This window comes from Colobus angolensis, unplaced genomic scaffold (assembly GCF_000951035.1).
Source record: "Colobus angolensis palliatus isolate OR3802 unplaced genomic scaffold, Cang.pa_1.0 Scaffold40, whole genome shotgun sequence".
In the NCBI taxonomy this organism is placed as follows: domain Eukaryota; kingdom Metazoa; phylum Chordata; class Mammalia; order Primates; family Cercopithecidae; genus Colobus; species Colobus angolensis.
This window is the reverse complement of record NW_012117377.1, coordinates 409,856-433,344: the sequence shown is the minus strand read 5'-3', so window position 1 is coordinate 433,344 and position 23,489 is coordinate 409,856.

The window sequence follows — 23,489 nt, the reverse complement described above, 5'->3', positions numbered from 1 at the left end:
TGGAGTGCAGTAGTGTGATCTCAGTTCACTGCAACCTCCGCCTCCCAGGTTCAAGTGATTCCCCTGCCTCAGCCTCCTGAGTAGCTGGGACTACAGGTGTGCACCACCACGCTCAGCTACTTTTTTTTGTATTTTAGTAGAGACAGTGGTTCACCGTGTTGGCCAAGATGGTCTTGATCTCCTGACCTTGTGATCCACTTGCCTTGGCCTTGGCCTCCCAAAGTGCTGTGTTTACAGGCATGAGCCACCGCACCCAGCCCATCCCTTGTTTATAAACATATTGAAATCAAAATATTTGCCAGATAAGACAGTTTTCTAACAATATTGTCCATATTTTATTTTATAGTCATATATTTAAACATCACAGAACTCATTTCAGCAATAGGTTTCATACTCTTAGCTGCTTCTAGCCCTGGGATAGTTCAAGCACTTAGTACATGGTCAATAAATAACTGTTGGTTGTTTAATTAGTACATCATCTGATGTTGCAATTTTTTCTCATTAATCCTATTTAAATAGATGTGGATTTTATTTTAAATTGATATTGATAAGCAATGATAAACTGGATTATTAATTATTTTGTCTTACAGGAAACATTAGTCAATCTGAAAACCTGGAGATTCAATTGCTCAAACTTGAAATTAAAATATATTAAAGCAAATAGTGCTAATATATTGCTGTACTCAACTTGTTAAATAGTTTGTATGCCATTGTCTAAAGAGCTGGCATAAAATTTCCAGTTTCATCTTGGTGTTTAATTGATTATTTGAATAAAATTGTGCTTTGAATTACCGTCTTAAGCAAACTGCTTCTTAAGTGATAGCATTAAAGTGATAATATGAATGTGACTACTATTTAGCTAACTGCACTTTTCTGACTGGGAGGAGGTAATTGGTCATCAATAACCTCAATGATCACTCTTCTTTGTAGGCCAGAACCTACAGTGGGAACCACAGCCACTCAACTGGGAAACTTAAAATGTTATGGAAGTAATTGAATCCCCCGGTGATAGGGAACAAGCAGTGTCACTGAATCACCAAAGGCAAGGTGGTCATAGTTGCCATAATGGTCAACGGAGTCAAAGTAGCAATCAGGAGATTCTGACTTACACAGACCAGAGGAAACAGTGATCAAAGACAATACCTCATCCCTGGATGGATCGCAGAAACTAATTCCACCCGTAAGGACGTGAAAGATGCAGGGATGGTGATTCCTAGCACATACCCACTTTATTCTCATATTTGAACTGCACAGAAGACAGATGGATCTTGGAGAATGACCATGGATTATTGTAAGTTTAATCAAGTGTGAATCTAATTGCAGCTGCTGTACCAGATGTGGTTTCATTGCTTGAGAAAAGTACTACATCCCCTGACTCCTGGCTTGCAGCTATTGATCTCTTCTTCATCTCTGTCTATAAGACGCACCAGAAGCAGTTTGCTTTGTGTTGGAAAGGCCAGCAATATACCTTCACTGTCCTACATCATGAGAACAGTAACTATCCAGTCCTTTGGCAAATTCGGTTTGAAGAGACATTGACCAACTTTCTCTTCCACAAAATATCACACTAGTCCATTACATTGATGACCTTACATTAATTGAACCTACTGAACAAGAAGTAACAACTATTCTAGATTTATTGGTAAGACATTTGCATGTCAGAGCGAGGGAAATTCATCTGACTAAAATCCAGGAGCCTATACCTCAGTGAAATTTCTAGGGGTTCAGTGGGTGCATGTCCAGATATCCCTTTAAAAGTTAAAAAGAGGCCAGGTAAGGTGGCTCATGCCTGTAATCCCAGAACTTTGCGAGGCCAAAGAGGGCAGGTCACCTGAGGTCAGGAGTTTGAAACCAGTCTGGCCAACATGGTGAAACCGTTTGCATCTCTACTAAAATACAAAAATTAACCGGGCATGGTGGCATGCCCCTGTAATCCCAGCTACTCGAGAGGCTGAAGCAGGAGAATTGCTTGAACCTGGGAGGCAAAGGTTGCAGTGAGCCGAGTTCGTGCCACTGCACTCCAGCCTGGATGACAGAGCGAGACTCCATCTCCAAAATAAAATAAAACAAACAAAACAAAGTGAAAAATAATTTGTTGCATCTAACCCTTCCAAAAGTCAAGAAAGATACTTATCTTTGCATTTCAGAGGCACCATATATTCTCATTTTGGTGTGTTACTCCAGCCCATTAACCAAATGACCTGAAAAGCTGCTAGTTTTCAGTGGAGTCCAAAGCAACAGCAAGGTCTGTAACAGCTCCAAGCCATTGTTCAAGCTACTCTGCCACTTGGGCCCTGTGATCCAGCAGATCCAATGGTGCTTGAGGTTTCAGTAGCAGATAGGGATGCTATATGGAGCCTTTGTCAGGCTCCTGTAGGTGAATCACAGTTCAAGCTTTTAGGATTTTGAAGAAAAGCCCCGCCATCATCTGGGCTTGCTACTGGGCCTTAGTAAAACCTGAATGCTTGACCATGGGTCACCAAGTTCTCATACAGCAGCCTGAGCCGTTCATCATGAACTGGGTGTTATCTGACCCACAAAGCCCTAAAGTTGAATGTGCACAGAAACACTACCCTCAGATGAAAGTGGTATACATGTGACAGGCTTGAGCAGACTCTGAAGGCATAAGGAAGTTACATGAAGAAGTGGCCCCAATATCCATGGTCCCCAGTCCTGCTATGCTGCCCTTTCTCTACAACCCTGCACATATGACCTCATGAAAAGTTCTGTACAATCACTCGGCATAGGAATAGGAGAATTAGTTCTTGATTTCAGATGGTTCTGCCTGATATGCAGGCACCACTCAAAAGTGGACAGCTGCAGCACTACGACCCCTCTCTGGGATACCCATAAAGGACATTGGTAAAGGGAACTCCTTTCAGTGGGCAGAACCTCAGGCAGTGCACCTGGTTTTGTACTTCATTTAGAAGAAATGGCCAGATATTCAATTACATACCAATTCAGGGGCTGTAGCCAATGGTTTGGTTGTATGATCAGAGACTCCCAAGAAACATGATTGGGAAATCAGTGACAAAGAAATTTGAGAAAGAAGTATGTGGATAGACCTCCCTGAGTAGATAAAAAACATGAAAATATTTGTGTCACAGGTGGATGTTTGCTAAAGGTTCACGTCAACAGAGAAAGGTTTTAATAATTAAGTGAATAAGATGATCTGTTCTATGGATATCAGTCTCTTTCCTCAGTCATCCTTGTTATCATCCTATGGACCTTGAACAAAGTAGCCATGGTGGCAGGGATGGAGGATTTGCATGGGCTCAGCAACATGGACCTCCACTCACCAAGGCTAACATGGGTATGGCCACCAACAAATGCTCAATATTCCAGCAGAAGAAACCGACCCTAAACCCCCGATATGACATTCCTCCAGGTAGCTGGGGGGATCAGCCAGCTACCTGGTGGCAGGTTGATTACGTTGGACCACTTCCATCATGCAAAGGGCAGTGTTTTGTCCCTACTGGAATAGACACTTACTATAGATATAGTCTTACCTTCCCTGAACACAATGATTTTGCCAAAACTACTTCTGTGGATTTACAGAATGCCTTATCCACCACTATGGTAATCCATAAAGCATTGCTTCTGATCAAGGAACTCACTTAGCAGGAAAAGAAGTGCTACAGTGGGTCCATGTTCCTGAAACTCACTAGTCTTCCATGTTCCTCACTATTCTGATGCAGCTTGCTTGATACAACAGTGAAACGGCCTTTTGAAGACTCGATTACAGCCCCAGCTAGGCGGCAATACTTTGCAGAGCTTGGACAAGGTTCTCCAGAAGGTTGTATAGGCTCTCAATGTGGTATTGTTTTTCTTATAGCCAGTATTCACACGTCCAGGAATCAAGGAACATAAATGGGAGGGGTACGACACACTGTTTCCTGTAGTGACTCACCAACAAAATGTTTTCTTACTATTCCTACAACTTTATCCTCTGCTGGCCTAGAGGTCTTAGTTCCAGAGGGAAGAATGCTTCCACCAGGAGATACAACAATGTTTCCATTGAACTGTAAGTTAAGACTTTCACCCAGTTATATTGGGCTCCTCATGTCACTGAATCAACAAGAAGGGAGTTATTCTGCTGGCTATGATTTATCTTGACTGCTAAAGGTAAACTGGACTACCGTTACAAAATAAAAGTAAGGAAGAGTATGTTTACAGTACATAAGATCCTTTAGGGTATCTCTTAATAATACATGCCTATGATTAAGAGCAATGTAAAACTACGACAACTCAATCCAGGCAGAACAATAACGGCCTAGACTCTTCAAGAATGAAGGTTTGGGTTGACCCACCAAATAAAGAACCATTAAAGCCAAAGAAAATACAGAATGAGTAGTGGAAGAAGGTAACGATCAGCTATGACCACATGACCAGTTACAGAAACAGAACTGTTACTGTCAAGAGCATTTTCTCCTTGATTTGTTATGAATAGATAAATATATATATGTGTATATTAAGCATGTTTTCCTCTTTTCTTTCCTCTCCTGTAAACATACATGTGTATATTAAGCAAGTTTTTCTGTTTTCTTCCCCATTATTTCCTTATCATGTAACGTAATATGTATTGACTCTATGTCAGTACTTAACTATTGTGAATTTTACTTCATATTATTTAAGTTATGAAATATCAAGAAGAAGAGTGACCATCCCTCAAGGAATGTACCTCCTCCCCTGAGGAAGAGGTTAGTGCATTTTTGGTTGTATATAGGATAGTTATATTATGTTAGGTGGAATTTTGACCTTTTTATTTTCCTTATTTAGAGATTGAGCAAGATTTAAAGAGATTCATGTGAATGCCCAGTTTTTCAAGGAGTGGACTTGTGATAATTAATGTTACGTGTCAACTTGACTGGGCCAAGGGATGACCAAAGAGTTGCTATTAAAATATTGTTTCTGCGTATGTCTGTAAGGTTGTCACCAATCTGGACCCTGAAATCCATTGAGGGCCTGGATAGAACAAAAATGTAGAGGAAGGCTGAATTTCCTCTTTCTGTTTGAGCTGAGACATCCATCTTCCCTTGCCCTTGGACATTGGCATTTCTGGTTCTCGAGCTTTCATATTCAGACAAGGACTTACACCATCTGCTCCTCTTGCTATCTGATTCTCAGACTTGGACTGAATTACATCACCAGCTTTCCTGGCTCTCCAGCTTGAGGACAGCAGAGATTATGGGACTTCTTGGCCCCCACAATGGTATGAGCCAGTTCCCATAATGAGTCTCCTGATATATACATATTCATTCTATTGGTTCCATTTCTCTGGAAAGCCTTGACAATTACACGTGTGAAACTGAAAAGGCATCACGGTCAGGTGGCATCCAGCTCAGTAGTTATTTTTAAATCCCAATGCTGTTTTTTAAAATATTTCTTCTACTGTTCTAACTTCATCCCTTTCTTGTTACAAGCCACAGCAGAAGAAAATGAATTATGAGTCCACACTTCCCCTTTGTAATAGAATATTATTGTATCTACATCACTTTGAGCTCAGTTTCTGAGTAATAAAAGACACTTTGCTCCTGAGGAGATGACCACTCACATATACCAGGAAAAAACAATCAGAATAAAAATGATTTACAAAGATATGAAGTCTTTGGATAATACAGATTCTTTATTGTACCATATTTTTCAATTTGGGCACATTTTAAAGTTATAAAATGAATCAAATTTTGATACAGTCTAGAAATAGGTATATTTTTTCAATTCTTCTTTGTAAATCAACTAATATAATACTATGAACCACAAAGGTCATTACTATGCTGTATGTTTCTTTTGACTCTCAATATAGGGATTCTGAGGTCCACCAGGAGAAAATGGTAGCATAATAACATTTCCTAAGACAGAAAGCTAAATTTGGTTGAATTCTCTTCTTTTAGAGAGATAAATTTTGTTCTGGTGTTTATTGCCAAGATGAAGCAAGTTTATTGTAGTTGACGACTGGGCATGATGGCTCACCCCCCTTAATCGCAGCACTTTAGGAAGCTGAGGCGGGCTGATCACCTGACATCATGTTGGTCAGGCCAGCCTGGCCAACATAGTGAAATCCCATCTCCACTAGAAAAACAAAAAAATTAGCTGGATGTGGTAGTGCATACCTGTAATCCCAGCTACTCAGGAGGCTGAGGCACGAGAATGGCTTGAACCTGGGAGGTGGAGGTTGCAGTGAGGAGAGATCACACCACTGCACTCCAGCCTGAGGGACAGGGTGAGACTCTGTCTCAATAAAAAAGACAAAGCTTATTGTAGTTTTAAATAATTTTTAAATTGTATCAATTTCCTGATAGGATTAATGCATATAGTTCTATCATGATGGTTTGCCCAAACAACTAAATAATCTTCTAACATTATAAACCAACAGACATTGTATATAACCACAAATTAAAAGAAAAAACTACTGGCATCAGAAGACTCTGGTAACTATAACTACCCCATGACCATGTCTATGCCACATTTTCCCCCTCCCCAACATCCTATTACTTTCTCTGTAAGCCAGGTCTAGTATTAGCATCTATTATAGGTATGTTATTAAGAGTAAGTGAGATTATCTACAGAAGGCACTCAACACAGATTTGATGCCTGAATATTAACGATTATTTCTTCTTCAGAGACAGGATTATTGCTACTTCATTTATTCTGCAATTATTTATCAAATTCCTAAAATACAATCAGTGCTCCAGGTGCTGATATTTCAGACAATCTCATTGCTCTCCTGGAGCTTACATTGCAGTATAGGAAACAACAATAGACAGTCCTAAATAGCATAAGCTGGAAAGTAAGTAGAACTAGAGACAAAAAAAAAAAGTAAAGGAAGTAAAGAAGGGAAATAGAAGGGGTGTAGGCATGGGGGTGAAGTTTTCCGGTAAAAGGCAGAAAATATAAACATTTCATATATGTCAAAGGAAGTGAGGGGGAATGATTCACGCAGACTCAAAGAGCATTTAAGGCAGAAGAACAGGTGCAGAAGCCCTGGGGGAGCAAAATATGGGTTGAATTGAGGCTGTTTTCTGGAAGGCTAATCATGAGAGGCTTTCAAGAGCAAGAGGAAGGACTTAAGCTTGATGGAGAGCCATTGGAGGGATGTCCACGGAGGGGCAGGGTCCGACTTGAATTCTCACAGAATCTTCCTGGCTACCAGGTAGAAAATCAAGGTATGAAGAGACAGCAGTTTAGAGGCACTTGCTTTCATTTTATTTCAGATGTCTCTGAAATATGTCACTGCATCTGTATTGCTTTTCTGAATCAGTCATCTCCCTTCTAATTCATATCAGCTTTAAAGGAATTTTATTCCTTGCCTTTATTATGCTTCCACATAATCCCTTCTTATTGTACTCTGCATTGAAACATCTTTCCACTCTCTTTTTCTTTCTTTCATATCTTCAGAGGTTCCATCTGGCCAAAAACCACAGTTTATAAGTCAGGGTTCCCAAACAGAGCACTCTTAAATAGCAAAAGAAAACACACAGAATTGTTGTATGTGGCCATCTTCATGACAGCTTGTTAGCGCATCACCTGATGGTCTATTACAAACATAGGAAATATCTTATTAAACTCTTTCCCAATAATCTCTGAGAGAATTGTTAGTATAACACAATCATGTGTTGCTTAATACCAGGGATAAGTTCTGATAAATGTTAGGTGATTCCATCATTGTGTGAACATCATAGAGTGTACAAATTTAGATGTCATAGTCTACTACACACACCTAGGCTATATAGTACAGGCTATTGCTCCTGCGCTACAAACCTGTACAGCATGTTACTATACTATATACTGTAGGCAGGTATAACACAACAAAAAGTATGTGTCTGTCTAAACATAGAAAAGGTACAGTAAAAAAGTATAAAATATTATTTTTTACTTTTTTTATTATACTTCAAGTTCTGGGATACATGTACAGAATGTGCAGGTTTGTAACATAGGTATATACGTGCCATGGTGGTTTGCTGCACCCATCAACCCGTCAGCTACATTAGATATTTCTCCTAATGCTATCCCTCCCCTAGCCCTCCACCCCATGACAGGCCCCAGTGTGTGATGTTCTCCTCCTTGTGTCCATGTGTTCTCATTGTGCAACTCCCATTTAAGAGTGAGAACATGCGGTGTTTGGTTTTGTGTTCCTGTGTTAGTTTGCTGAGAATGATGGTTTCCAGTCACGGGACACCTGTACAGGGCACTTACCATGAATGGAGCTTGCAGGACTGGAAGTTGCTCTGGGTGAGTCAGAGTGAATGGGGAGTGTATGTGAAGGCCTAGGATATTACTGTACACTACTATAGACTTGATGAGCATTTACAAATTAGGCAATACTAAACGTATTTTTCCCTTCAATAATAAATTAACCTTAGCATACTGTAACTTTTTTAATTAATACTTTTTTATTTTTTAAGGCTTTTTGACTCTTTAGTAATAGCACATAGTTTAAAACACATTGCATAGCTGTACAAAACATATTCTTTCTTTATATCCTTATTCAATAAGCTTTTTCCCAATTTTTTAACTTTTAAAAGTTTGGTAAAAATTAAGACACGGACACACACATGAGCCTAGGCCTGCACAAATCAGGATCATCAGTATCACTGTCTTCCACCTCCACCTCTTGTCCCACTGGAAGGTCTTCAGGGGCAATAACAAGCATAGAGCTGTCATCTCCTATGATAACAATACCTTCTTTTGGATGCCTCCTGAAGACAGCCTGAGGCTGTGTTATAGTTAACTTGTTTGATTTTTTTTTTTAATAAGTCGGGGTATACTCTAAAATAACAGTAAAATATAGTATTTTAAATACCAGGCAATAGGAATTTTCCAGCTCCATTATAATCTTATGGGATCTCTGAAATGCCATTATACAGCATGTGACTATACACAGGAAATATGTACTTTGAAGTTTTAGATTCTATACAATATTGTAAAATAGTCTTCAAACCTATGTCACTAAAAAGAGAAATACAAAAACTTGAAGCACAATGGAAATGAACATCACTGAATTTTAAAAGAATGGCATCTCCGGTAGCTCTATTGCAGTTTTCAGTCCTTATATTTTGTTGAATCAAGACTTTTTAGAAGGAGTGTGTGCTCCATAAATTTGTTTTTTATAATAAAAGCAGCTCTTTAATTTATATTTTAAATTAGCTACATAAACCACCATATCATAGAACTCTGGCCTCTGTCCGAATTTTGTGTTTTCTTAAATTCTGATATCCCTAGAAATATCTCTTTAATGTCAGCTGTTGAAAGTCGTTTGAATATTCTCATTATAATTTACTAGACTATAGAAACTTTGATGATGAAAGTTATAGTTATTTTGTTGATAATTCAATAAATCCAATTAAAGATGCAAAACAAATTAAATATATTTAAATGGGATTTTTATTTGATATGCACTTCAACTGGTATGGACTAGAGCTCAGAAAGGGTGGCTGCCCTAACATGTTTTATTTTGTCATTGTGACTATGGAAGAGGCATTTGCATTGTGAAAAATTCCCTGTAATCACAGTTGAGGGAGGATTGAGCCTCACAGGGAAACTCCTCTGTGCGCACAGAAGCTTTGTGGCTACAGCTACCATTGCTCTGTCTCTAAAGGGAGCAAGATCATCTGTGAACAACAGCAGAAATGAGAACATGGAAGGAGAAAGTAGCTCTTGAGATGGAAAGGTAGGAAAATGTCTATCACTCTCAGTAACTCCTGAGGCAGCCAGATCTCCAAAACCTGGAATTATATTGGATGTCACGGAATGTTTTATTGACTCTGAAGCCAAAAATCTTATACAAATTTGGGAAATTTACTGCCTTCTTATTTTCAACTTTTTTCTGACCAGCGTCCTCTGTCAGGCCTCTGAGCCAAAGCTAAGCCATCATATCCCCTGTGACCTGCAAGTACACATCCAGATGTTCCCTTCGTGCCTTAAGTGATGACATTCCACCACAAAAGAAGTGAAAATGGCCGGTCTTTGCCTTAAACGATGACATTACCTTGTGAAATTCCTTTTCCAGGCTCAAAAAGCTCCCCCACTGAGCACCTTGTAACCCCCACTCCTGCCCGCTAGAGAACAACCCCCCTTTTGACTGTAATTTTCCTTTACCTACCCAAGTCCTATAAAACGGCCCCAACCCTATCTCTCTTCGCTGACTCTCATTTTGGACTCAGCCCGCCTGCACCCAGGTGGTTACAAAGCTTTATTTCCACAGAAAGCCTGTTTGGTGGGCTTTTCACACGGATGCGCATGACACTCACACATGAGCTAAAATCTGAACGCCTTATTTTCTTCTACAAGGCCGCTTGGCCCCAACACAAACTTGACAGTGGTTCCAAATAGCCAGAAAACGGCACTTTGGATTTTTCCATCCTACAAGATCTAAATAATTCTTGTTGTAAAACGGGCAAATAGTCTGAGGTGCCTGACAACCAGGCCTTGAGGCGGAGTCTCGCTCTGTCGCCCGGACTGGAGTGCAGTGGCCCGATCTCAGCTCACTGCAAGCTCCGCCTCCTGGGTTTTCGGCCATTCTCCTGCCTCAGCCTCCCGAGTAGCTGGGACTACAGGCGCCCGCCACCTCGCCCGGCTAGTTAATTTTTTTTGTATTTTTAGTAGAGACGGGGTTTCACCGTGTTAGCCAGGATGGTCTCGATCTCCTCACCTCGTGATCCGCCCGTCTCGGCCTCCCAAAGTGCTGGGATTACAGGCTTGAGCCACCGCAGGCCTTCTTTTACACATCGGTCCCTCCCTAGTTCTCTGTTCCCAATGCAACTCGTCCCAAATCTTCCTTCTTTCTCTCCCACCTGTCCCCTCAGTCCCAACCCCAAGCGTCGCTGAGTCTTTAATCTTCGTTTTCTACAGACCCATCTGACCTCTCCCCTCCTCACCAGGTCGTATTAGGTCCCAATTTTTCCTCAGGTCCGTTTCCCCACCCTATAATCCTTTTATCACCTCCCCTCCTCACACCCGGTCTGGTTTACAGTTTCGTTCTGCGACTAGCCCTCCCCCACCTGCCCAGCAATTTCCTCTTAAAAAGGTGACTGGAGCTAAAGGCATAGTCAAGGTTAATGCTCCTTTTTCTTTATCTGACCTCTCCCACATCAGTTAGCGTTTAGGCTCTTTTTCATCAAATATGAAAAACCCAGCCCAGTTCATGGCTCATTTGGCAGCAACCCTGAGACACTTCACAGCCCTAGACCCTGAAAGATCAGAAGGCTGTCTTATTCTCAATACACATTTTATTACCCAATCTGCTCCCGACATTAAATAAAACTCCAAAAATTAGATTCCGGACCTCAAACTCCACAACAGGACTTAATTAACCTTACCTTCAAGGTGTATAATAATAGAGTAGAGGCAGCCAAGTAGCAATGTATTTCTGATTTGCAATTCCTTGCCTCCACTGTGAGACAAACTCCAGCCACATCGCCAGCACACAAGAACTTCCAAATGCCTGAACCGCAGCAGCCAGGCGCTCCTCCAGAACCTCCTCCTCCAGGAACTTGCTTCAAGTGCTGGAGGCCACTAGGCCAAGGAATGGCCACAGCCCTGGATTCCTCCTAAGCCATGTCCCATCTGTGCGGGACCCCACGAAAACCTGGACTGTTCTAGTCGCCCGGCAGCCACTCTCAGAGCCCCTGGAACTCTGACCCAAGGCTCTCTGACTGACTCCTTCCCAGATCTTCTCGGCTTAGCAGCTGAAGACTGATGCTGCCCCATCGCCTTGGAAGCCTATAGACCATCACAGACGCTTTAGGTAACTCTCACAGTGGAAGGTAAGTCCGTCCCCTTCTTAGTCAATACAGAGGCTACCCACTCCACATTACTTTCTTTTCAAGGGCCTGTTTCCCTTGCCTCCATAACTGTTGCAAGTATTGACAGCCAGGTTTCTAAACCTCTTAAAATTCCCAACTCTGGTGCCAACTTAGACAATACTCTTTTAAGCACTCCTTTTTTGTTATCCCCACCTGCCCAGTTCCCTTATTAGGCCGAGACATTTTAACTAAATTATCTGCTTCCCTGACCATTCCTGGGCTACAGCCACACCTCATTGCTGCCTTTTCCCCCTGTTCAAAGCCTCCTTCACATCCTCCCCTTGTATCCCCCCCACCTTAACCCACAAGTATAGGATACCTCTACTCTCTCCTTGGCGCCTGATCATGCACCCCTTACCATCCCATTAAAACCTAATCACCCTTACCCCACTCAACGCCAATATCCCATCCCACAGCAAGCTTTAAAAGGATTAAAGCCTGTTATCAATCACCTGCTACAGCATGGCGTTTTAAAGCCTGTAAACTCCCCTTACAATTCCCCCATTTTACCTATCCTAAAACCAGGCAAGGCTTACAGGTTAGTTCAGGATCTGCACCTTATCAACCAAATTGTCTTGCCTGTTTACCCTGTAGTGCCAAACCCGTATACTCTCCTATCCTCGATACCCCCCTCCACAACTCATTATTCTGTTCTGGATCTCAAACATACTTTCTTTACTATTCCTTTGCACCCTTCATCTCAGCCTCTCTTCACTTTCACTTGGACTGACCCTGACACCATCAGGCTCAGCAAATTACCTGGGCTGTACTGCTGCAAAGGCTTCACAGACAGCCCCCATTACTTCAATCAAGCCCAAATTTCTTCCTCATCTGTTACCTATCTTGGCATAATTCTCATAAAAACACATGTGCTCTCCCTGCTGATTGTGTCCGGGTCATCTCCCAAACTCCAATCCCTTCTACAAAACAACAACTCCTTTCCTTTCTAGGCATGGTTAGTGCTGTCAGAATTCTTACACAAGAGCCAGGACCGCGGCCTGTAGCCTTTCTGTCCAAACAACTTGACCTTACTGTTTTAGCCTAGCCCTCACGTCTGCGTGCAGCAGCTGCCACTGCTTTAATACTTTCAGAGGCCCTCAAAATCACAAACTATGCTCAACTCACTCTCTAATCTTTGCTGGCAGGGCTATGCTGAACCTCCTTAGAAACTCTCTAATTGGATATCCTAGGTCCTCCCGATTCTTAGTCCTTTAATACCTGTTTTTCTCCTTCTCTTATTCAGAACTTGTCTTCCATTTAGTTTTTCAATTCATACAAAACTGCATCCAGGCCATCACCAATCATCCTATACAACAAATGCCCCTTCTAACAACCCCACAATATCATCTTTTACCACAAAATCTTCCTTCAGCTTAATCTCTCCCACTCTAGGTTCCCACGCCACCCCTAATCCCGCTTGAAGCAGCCCTGAGAAATATCGCCCATTATCTCTCCATTCCACCCTCAAAAAATTTTTGCCGCCCCAACACTTCAACACTATTCTGTTTTATTTTTCTTATTAATATAAGAAGACAGGAATTTCAGGCCTCTGAGCCCAAGCTAAGCCATCATATCCCCTGTGACCTGCACGTACACATCCAGATGGTCGGTTCCTGCCTTAAGTTATGACATTCCACCACAAAAGATGTGAAAATGGCCTGTTCCTGCCTTAACTGATGACATCGCCTTGTGAAATTCCTTTTCCTGGCTCAAAAGCTCCCCCACTGAGCACCTTGTGACCCCCACCCCTGCCCACCAGAGAACAACCCCCTTTGACTGTAATTTTCCTTTACCTACCCAAGTCCTATAAAACGGCCCCACCCCATCTCCCTTCGCTGACTCTCTTTTCGGACTCAACCCGCCTGCACCCAGGTGATTAAAAAGATTTATTGCTCACACAAAGCCTGTTTGGTGGTCTCTTCACATGGATGCGCCTGAAATCCTCCTACCCTCCCACCAAAATAATAGAACAAAATAAAATAAACAAACACACAAAAAACCTCACCTTTATCCATATAACACTATGAATACAAATGATTAGGGGCATAATCTATCAACATTAGCAAAATTGCACTTACTTCAAGGTTACAGGTACACCGTGGTTCCTCAGCCCTTCAGAGATCCCTGTATGGCAGACATAGATCTGAGTGACTGGGCTGGTCAGGAAATTCTGGGAAGCTGAAGGACACTTGGACCCAAGAAACCCTTATTATGTATAAGAAACTCCAAAAGCCTTCTGTTGGCTTCTTCTGATAAACCCCTTGAGCAATGGTTGCGGGTTAATATCCACTGGTATATTAGTTTCCCATTACTGCTATAGCAAACTACTACAGGCATAGTGCCTTGAAGAAACATAAATGATAACGTTTGTGTTATCAGTGTTGTGTAGGCTGGAAGGTTAATATGAGTCACACTGGGATAAATTCAGGGTGTCTGCGGGGCCACATTCTTGTCTGGAGACCGTAGGAGAGAATCTGGTTCTTTATCTTTTCCAGTTTTTGGAGGCCACCTTCATTCCTTGGTTGGAGTCCCCATTAATCTATTTTTAAAGCCAGCAACAGTAAGTGGGTGGGGAGCTTGTGATGTTGTGTCTCTCTGGCCCTTCTGTCATCAGGTCTCCATCTGACTTCAGCTGGGAAACATTTCCCACTGGTAAACATTTCCCACTGGTAAAGACTCACGCAATTACATTGGATTCACCTGAATAACCCAGGACAGTCTCCCTCATTTCAAGACTTTTAACATTAATCACCTCTGCAATGTCACTTTTGCCACAAAAGGCAGCATATTCACAGGTTTCAAGGATTAGAATGTGGACAATTTCAGGGGACCATTATTCTGCCTTCCTTACCCAGGAAGTTCTGAAAATACATTGTCACCAGGTTCCATTGCACCACACAATTTCTAACTTATTTTATCCAGTATAGGACCCAGGAATCAGATTTTATTCCAGTTTCCCAGGTGGTAATAAAGTACAGTTAAAGATTTGAATCACTTTAGATCATGTTATCAGTGTTTTGCAAACTTTAATGTGCCAAGATTCACCCACTAGTCTTGGTAAAAAATGCAGATTTGGATTCCAAAGGACTGGTGTGGGGGTGCTTGGTTATTCGAAACAGGGACCCTGGTTCGACGTTGGCTAGGACCTAGTTATGCAAAAACTCAGACCCCTCTTCAGACCTACTAAGGTAGAATCGACATTTTAATAAATTCCTTAGGTGAGTTGTGGGAATAGTAAACTCAAAAAATAATGCCTTACCTTTGAGTTCAGGTAATACTGATAACAGGACACATGTAATCACAATTAGCAAGTGTCACTCAACTTAAACACACCATACTTTTACATTATTTTGACTTAATAATTTGCAAACAATGGTATTTTTCAGGAACAATTAGAAGTTTGGCTATTCAATACATCTTGTTCATTTGGAAATATGCTCCATCATGATAACAGAATTACAAAACATCTTACCCTTCATAAATTAGGGCAAAAATCCCTACCCTACCTACAAACAACTCTGACACAAGACTAGATGAGGAAGTAAATTTGATGAAGAAGCCCAAGATACTCCCATTATCATAGTTCTAAATTTTCTCATATTGCCATTGAGCCCACCTCCTGTGGGCATGCATCTCAGTCTTCCAAGTCCCACTAATAGACACCTAAAGGAAAAGGCTCATAACCGGCTTAGGAGAGCTTATGGTTATGAATATTATTCCTTTAATCTCTCATTCTCTTGATGGCTTGCATGTAATTTTGTTAAGCAAAAACTCTCCTGAGATAGAGATCTCTGGAGAAACAATAATAAATTATCTAGCCATTTCTAAAAGGTTGATATTCTTCCTCCAGGATAAAGATTTAAAGTACTTTGAAAGCAGAGGTTCTTAAAGGTTAGCAGGCATCAATGAAACCTACAGAGCTTGTTAATGCACAAATTTTAAGCACCTCAGGAGTTTCCGATTTAAGGGCCAGAAATTTGTACTTTAGGGGTGAATTCCGCACTCACCTTTTTGTATATAGATTAATACCAAATATTTATGTAATAGCATTCACTTCATGATTTCCTATCATAGCAATGTCATTAGTATAAAGGAAAAGAATACCTTTTAGGTTTTAGCTAGATCTTCACATACTATATAGCCATAGCTGCTGGACACTTTTCCATCAACCAGTAACCAATTAACTGGACAATTTGCAATGAGTCAGATTAGGACAATTGCAATGAGTCAGATTAGGGCAGGCACTGGAATAAAAAAAAGGAATAAAAAATCATTGATTAAATCAGTCCCTTTATACAACACACTTGTATAACCAAAACAAGATCATGTTAGCAAGTAATCAATATAAGGTTATTAATGAGATATTTTGCATACTTTTATCATATTAACTTTTTCCATTTTGATATGCATTTTATGCTTAGAGCCTATCTCAGTTTGGACTTGCCACATTTCACGTACTTACTTTCTAGTAACATGTGGCTATTGGTTGCGTATTGGACAGTGCAGGTCCCTGCGTTCCTTTCGGGTATAATTTGTCTTTAGTGTTCTTAACAGGCACTGCAGGAGCACTAAATAGCAAGCTGGCGAAACCCAGAACTTCATGCTCACTTAAGTAGCTATCGATGGAGGAAAAATGTCAAGTGTTCTTCCTGCTGTTCACTACTGTCTCAAACTTCTGCTTCCTTGCTTGTGCTTCTAGGACTTTTATTAATCATTCTTCACATATCTCCCATCCCTTCATGGCACACAGAGTTGTAGGTCTTACTGAATAATAGCCCGTGTGCCTGGACAACCCTCCCCATACTCCTCATGAAGAGAATACAAATTCTAGTAATATATTATCAATGATCACTTATAATTCTATTATTTAATTATTTTTTTACCAGTCAGTGAAGCCTTGCCTAATGAAATCTAGCTTGTAAGTCTGTCTATAGGCAGTATGGACTGTTTCCCATTGATATTAGCCATTTCCACAATGAAGGAATGTGGGGACCTAAGTAGAGGTCACACCCTCAATTATGTCTTACTATTTTCTCTACAAAGCTTTTCTTTGGACCTTTTCTAGTCACTGAGCCTCCTGTGACGTTGCCTTTTCTCATGAGCTTTCCCCTTATTGGGCCATTGTTTACTAATTGTCTCCAATCAAATACAAGTAGCCCATCTATTCAGTCCCGAAGTATATGCCAGGTTCAAAAATCCTGCATAAATTCAGATAAAAGTGGATAATCGGCATAAGCACTCAATGTGATAACATATAGATGAAATTCATACTCCTGTCAACCAAACTCTTCCTGCCGAACATTGTCACCCTTTGTAGTGAGTTCACAGACTGTATCCAATAACGTTGGATCTTTGAGTATACTATTCCCTAATATATTTTTAATGTCTAAGTTCATTTCTGAATACAAAAATCTTTCTGAAGGTAGAAGTCAAAATGTTGTTGAATTAGAATTAGGATAGACAGAGCACATTCCTCTATGCCCCATTTTTAATATAAAATGTTCAAGTACAAGAAGTATCTCTTCTTTTTTGTCATTGAGAGAATGTAGTCAACAGTTTTTGAAATTCATTACTAACTGGATTACAGGTAACTCTATCTAACCATGTGAGGTTCAATGGTCTTCAATTACCCTAAAACTCATCTTTAAAAACCCTCAATGCATACAAGAATACAGCTACTATCTTTTGAGACAGTCAATAATTTGTCATGCATTATACAATCTTGCTGTTATATCAACATTAGCAAACTAACATGGTATTTATATTTAGATATCAACATTAGCAAACTAACATGGTATTTATATTTAGGAATGCAGTCACAGAAATAAAGCATTCTGCGTTTCTGGCTACCCCAGTGCCTTGGTGATCCTCTACTAGACCAGTGCTCTCCAGTAGTATTTACTGAGATGAACAAAGCCTTCTTTTTGTATCTGCACTGTCCAGTATGGTAGCCATTAACCACATGTGGCATTTGAGCACTGAAAATGTAGCTAGTAAGACTGAGGAATAGGATTTTTAATATCCTTAATTATAATTAATATGCATCTAAATTTAAACAGATGCATGTAACTCGTGGCTACTATATTAGCCATCAGAGTGCTAGATTGTGCAGTCAGATCTGGAGGGTCTTAGTTAATTCAAAAGTCTATAATCAATCACAGTCTGAAGAGTCCTTAATAAAACTAAAGTCACTAATTTCTTCCCATATTCAGTGAGACAATTAATACCTATCGATTAACAAAAACAGGGCATTTCTGAACACATTTGGATTAATCTAAGAAATATCATTTATACAAATTATGGTTGTACCTTGAGATGACTCCTGCTGCTAAGAGTTTTAGGATTTGAACATCAACTCCACATGAATCATTCCCATTCCATACAGCATATATTAATGAAATACTTTTTCATCACCTTCTTATGAGCACAATCTCTTTGTTATCAAACTCCTAGTAATTTGCTAGAAAGACAAAGCATTTTCAAACACATTGAGGCTCATGTATTTTTCTCTAAACTGTCAATGCCATTGTCTTCACTTATATTAGCCGACAGCTGATGATTCATTTGTCAACTAACCAATATCTTAACATCACCCCCAAGCATTTTAGTCTTCTGTTGTATAAATCTGAAAAAAGAGAAAGAAAGAAAGAAGTTGTGGATTAGTCAGCCTCTGTGTTTCCATATTTAGTAATCTGAATACCGCTGAAGAAAATTGCATTCATTTTAATTTCATTGATTTATTCATTCATTAATCCATTCATTCATTTAAAATGTGTCGTTTTGTTTTTTTAATTGAGTGACTACTAGATCCAGGTGCTGCACTGGAAAGGAAATGGCAGTGAAGAAAGCCCGGGCCCTACTGTGATAGAGTCTATATTCTAGTAGGGATGGATGGCAATTAAAAAAAGAAACAGATAAATCAATAGGTACCAGTCAGAAATAAATGAAAAAAATCAAAGTATATTAAGAGGCACAGAGTAGCAGTGGTGTGTGTACCAATTCATGTACTGTGATGAAGGAAAGCTACTTGATATCTGAACACAATGCAGTAGTGGATGGAGCCATAGGATGTCTAAAGGAAGGCATTACTGGCAGTGGGTAGGCTCTGTGGTAGAAGTATGCTTGCTATGTTGGAAGAAGATAAAGCTGCAGAACAAGTGAAGTGGATCTACAACAATAAAAGCTAAAATAAGAATGAGGGTCTGTGGAGAGATTTGCTGTCCATAGTAGGGAATTCTTATTTTCTTCTGAAAGAAATGGGAGCCATTGGAGGCTCTGGAGTGAAGGAGTGATATACTATGGCTTCCATCTGTGTGGAGAACATGGTAGGAGACTGAGCGGGAAAGGCTGTTATGATAATATAGAGGGAAGGCATTAGAAACTTGGATTATGCTGGTGGCTGTGTAGATTATAAAATGTGGTCAATGTGCAGGCATACTTGAAAATTACAACCAATAGAACTTGTTGATTGCTTAAATCTAAAATGTGAGACAAAGATAGGAGTCAAAGATAACTCCAAGGTTTTGGCTTAAGTGAGTAGACTAATTACATAATCATGTATATCATTTTAGATATATATCACAAGTGTATGGTATACACTTGTAATATATACCTTATTATATACTATGGTATACACTTGTAATATATACCTTAACGGGGCGCAAATTCTTCTTCACATCCATTCCTATTTTTTAGAATGATGAATTCAAAAGTCTATGACACTGCCCAAACTTCCTTATGTCCAGAAAACAAGCTTTGGTACTTCAGACCAATCCTCAGTATTCTCATCTCTGAAACTCATATAATAACAGTAATAATAGTAGTTAGCAGGTTAAATGTTACTCTCATTGCATGTAATCGACATGATCAGGAATCTGTTTCTACTTTTTTAACAGCATCTAAAGTGCTGGAAATATTATATGATACATACTGATGTTCAATTTTTTTGGTGTATTAATGAGTCTTTTCTTTGTAACAATTGACACACTGTATAACATTTAATATTATTATAAATGTTTAAGGTAGGCCAAATATTTATAGATGAGAAAACTGAAGAAAAAAAAAAAGACTAAGCAATATCCCAAGTTTGCATAGTTAGAAGCAGTAAAGTTAGGATTGGACCCAGATAATTTGATTCCTGAATTTATGCAAGTAATCACTGTGTGATATTATCTTCCAGGTACTTTGTGAGGTTTGAATGAGATAATGCGATTATGATGTTTAGCACAGTATTGGTGACCAGTAAGCACCAACATATGTTGGCCATTTTGTTGTTATTTCTACTATAATAGAAACATTGCTATCTTACCCCATCTGTAAGATTCATTGTTGTCAAATCCCTCTCTGCAAACGCTTTTAGATGAGCACATTCTTCTTTATCCAAACTAGTGCTACCATAGCTTGACCCAGTTTCAGGTCCTTGTCAGAAAAAAAAGTCAAACTTTCACTGCTCTTTCTTTTCTCTTTTCAAATTAGTAGCACCTGCAATTTAATTGTTGAAGCATCATCTCTCTACCTCCATTCCCAAGGACACATGGATAATAAGTTAAGGTTCATGGATAGATAGGGTGGAGTCAGAGATGGTGAGAATGGGCAGGGAGCTGGAATATTATCAAGTACACAGTTAGACACATGGATAGGATTGGCATCATGTGTGACATATCAATTCTGGATAAAGTAGGGAAAATTTCAAATATTACTTGATAAAGTTTTCAAATTTAAAGGCAGAGTCTTACTTGGCCACCTAGGCTGAAGTGCAGTCATAGCTCACTGTAATCTTGAAATCCTAGTCTCAAGAGATCCTCCTGCCTCAGCCTCTGTAGTAGTTGGGACTATAAGCATGAATCAAAAAATTTTTTTAAAAAATTGTAGAAATTGTATCTTACTATGTTGTTCAGGGTGTTCTCGAACTTCTGGTTTCAGTGATCTTCTGCTCAGTCTCCCAAAATGCTGGGATTATGGGCATGAGCCACCATGCTGAGGTATTTAATGTGTGTCTGAGTGTGTATGTGCACATACCATGCAGTCTCTATAGCCTCAAAACAGTTATGTTTTGAGGTAGCAAGGGAGAATATCTTTATAAATAATGATCATAATTTGCTGTATGTTTTAAAATAGCTCTTTTATTGATGATAGTTGCAATAGTGATGGTAACATTAGAAAACTCTAAATTTTAACTTTTAAAAAACGCTCTTATACAAGAAACATTTCATTCAATATCAATAATAAGAGTATTTGTTTTTGAATTATATTTTAGTTGACTATTTTATGAGCATACTACTATTAACATTCTTAATACAGATATATAAATATATGTCATTTTATATATAGTCTTTCATCTTAAGTTTTGTCTTACTAAACATGTAAGATTTTGTTTGATCCAAATATAGAAATAGAATATCTTTAATTCTGAACTCAAAACAACTTTAGATAAGCATATTCTTCTCAATATGTAATAATAGAAAAGTTACTTATAATTATCATAATATCAGTATGCAAATATGTACCAACAACGACTGTATGTATCAAAAATCTGTCAATACTAGATCATTTCATTCTCAGGATGTCAGAAACATTACGATTTCATTGGAGTAACACTTCATTTGGTCTTATCTAGATACATATGTAAATATTACATCAAATATAATTAGATTTCTTTCCCTCTCTAGTAGAAGACAAACAATGAATATGTCTGATTAACATTAATGATAATATGTTGAATAAGTAAGGGTTACATAGTTAAAATTCTAGTTTGAACAGTGACTAAACTACCAGATTCAATACTTTACACCTCTTTCTTAAAAAGCAGGTGCTGTTCAATTACTGCTTTACTCACTCAGCTGTCAGTTTGACAGTCATTTTTAAAGTTTGGCCATGAAAGAATATCTTAATGTGACAAATAAAATTCAAGTAAAGTTAAGCAATTTGACCATTTGAATAGTAAAGTATCATACACAATCTATGTAGTTTCATCATCTTCTCACTCCAAGCTTAGACAATGCTGTGGTTCGAATGTTTGCCCCTCTGAACCTCATATTAAAAGGTGAGTCCATCAAGAAATTACTAGGTTATTGGGGCTCCACCCTCATGAATGGATTAATGCTGTGACTGTGAAAGTGGGTTAGTTATTGTGAAAGTGGGTTTGTTATACAGGGAACATGGCCCATCCTGCTTTCTCTTTTTGCACACAATTCTTGTCTTCTTGCTTTCCTCCATGGGAAGTAACACAGCAAGAAGACCCTCACCAGATGTTGATTCCATGTTCTAGGACTTCCCAGCCTCTAGAACTGTGAACCAAATAAAAACGTATTTTCTTTATCAATTATCCAGTCTGTGGTTATTCTGTTGCAGCAGCAAACAAACAACTGGGACAGATAATAGATATTTTGTAGATTTATAAAGTGAACTCACAAAACTGCACATATCTTTCTCTTATAGTGGAAGATTATGAATTGAGAATAGGAAGTGAAGGAGAGAGAGTATAAGAAAGAAAATGCTTTTTGTGTTCTCATCTAAGCCTTGAAAGAGTTATAGTTTGCATAAATAGAAGAAAGCCAACAGATTGTATCTGGGAGAGTATCACTGGTGGTCAGTAATTTGGGGATGTTATCACAATTCAAACATGGGCATGCTTTCATTTGTGCACCAGTAATAGAAAAACACTGGAGAATTAATTACTATTGAATGAATAACAAGAGTCTTATTTTATTTATTTACACTAGTAACAATTACAGTTTTTAAGAGAGTTGGCATACTCATTAGCTGGACAGCACTCTCACCACCTACTAGAAAAATCTATTTTGAAGATCAGATGAGATAAATCTATTTTGAAGATCAGTAAGATAAACTATTATTTAATATAAAGTAAGAATAATGAGACAACTTGAATGCTCTTATGGAATGCTATTAAACATTTCAACAGTCTGATTGATCATTCTCAACAATAAAGTCTTAAATGCCAAATGGGCAAAACTAGTGTTGCTTTCAAATTACAATTTTATATCTCTTCAGCCCTCAGAAACACAATTCTCAAAGCCTTTGTTGTAAATAAAATATTGATATTTTATATACACAAGTATATAAAATCAAGGCTTTTAATCAAAGCTTTTGTCTTTACATTGCACATGCTAAATTAAAGAGATCTTAATATTTAAAAATATTACTATACGTCTACTTTTCTGTATATTAATACTAATCTTGACAATTTGATTTTTTTCAGCTACTCTTAGGACTCATCACTTTATTATGGTACTTCATTGGAATAAAGTAGTTAAGAGCTATTTTTCATCCATTCAATGTATCATTCATCTGAAATCTGCCCTATTTCAGAACATGGCATTCCTAGTCTATCTCTAAACTTTTAGTCTCCACCCTCCTGGGGCTTTGCTATTTTCAAAGCATTGCTTTTCCTTGTCTAATAATATGACCACCAAAAGATTCTAACATAAACATAAAGATGGGGAGAAAAAGCAAATCATTCCCCAGAACTTAGTTGAAAGCGTCTTCAAGATTAGGACGACTCTTCCAATTGGGGCAAAAGCAAATAGTCCTTATTGAATTAAACCACTGAACAAATTTTTAAAAATGTAGTTCTTGGTGTATATGTGCCACATTTTCTTAATCCAGTCTGTCACAGATGGACATTTGGGTTGATTCCAAGTCTTTGCTATTGTGAATAGTGCTGCAATA